At 40.4% G+C, this 1,020-nt stretch overlaps 1 protein-coding gene across 6 annotated transcripts in view; it reads right to left on the bottom strand.

Moving 5' to 3' along the window:
- Aff4 (AF4/FMR2 family member 4) overlaps positions 1–1,020 on the bottom strand; it is a 74,530-nt gene that overhangs the window by 53,047 nt on the left and 20,463 nt on the right. The window lies entirely within an intron of this gene.

Here is a 1,020-nt window from a genome sequence, read left to right as displayed (position 1 = left end):
AAAAAAAAAAAAAACAAAAAACAAAAACCTTTACATGCCCCAGTACAGGGGAACACCAGGGCCAAGAAGGGGGAGTGGGTGGTAGGTGGGGGGGGAGGGTATAGGGGACTTTGGGGATAGTGTTTAAAATGTAAATGAAGTAAATACCTAATAAAAATTGGAAGGAAAAAAAAGATTTATTCTACATAATGAGTTCCAGGACAGTCAGAGCTGAATAAAGAGACCCTGCTTTTAAAAAAAGATATATTCATTTATTTTATTTATTCTTTTTTTGTGTGTGTGTTTTGAACATGTATGCATGTGCACCACATGTGTGCCTGGTGTCTGCAGAGATCAGAAGAAGAGTGCATCGGACCCCTAAAATGGAGGTACAGGTGGGTGCTGAGAATTGAACCTGGGTCCCACACAAAATGAACAAATGAAATGCTCTTAACTGCTGAGCCATCCCTTTAGCCCCTTTTCAATTTATTGAATACTTCTAACAACATGCTTCAATGTAATTGATAATGATTAACTACATTAGAAGAAATATCGGAGAATTTAATCTATGATAACCCAGGTGAACATATATAAGAAACATCCCAACATATTAACAGTCAATGGAACCTACTAAATAAGCAAATGCAAGAAACAGGGAGAAACACAGCGTCTGTGAATGTCATCTTAGATTGATGTTATAACCAAAGACTATAGAATACATAATAAACAGTAGATACTGTAGATTCACTAACCAAAAAAATAAACTCTTTTGAGACAGTGTTGCTCTGTGTAGCCTGCCTTGCCTTGACCTCAGAGATCCAGCCTGTTTCCACCTCACAGAATGCTTCAATTAAAGGCATGCACTGGGCTAAAGAGATGGCCCAATGGTTAAAAGTGTGTACTGAAGCCGGGCCTGGTGGCGCAGGCCTTTAATCCCAGCACTTGGGAGGCAGAGGCAGGTGGATTTCTGAGTTCGAGGCCAGCCTGGTCTACAAAGTGAATTCCAGGACAGCCAGGACTACACAGAGAAACCCTGTCTCA

This window comes from Mus pahari, chromosome 14 (assembly GCF_900095145.1).
Source record: "Mus pahari chromosome 14, PAHARI_EIJ_v1.1, whole genome shotgun sequence".
In the NCBI taxonomy this organism is placed as follows: Eukaryota; Metazoa; Chordata; class Mammalia; order Rodentia; family Muridae; genus Mus; species Mus pahari.
Note: the sequence above shows the minus strand (reverse complement) of the source record. Positions and strands in the feature narration are given on the sequence as shown.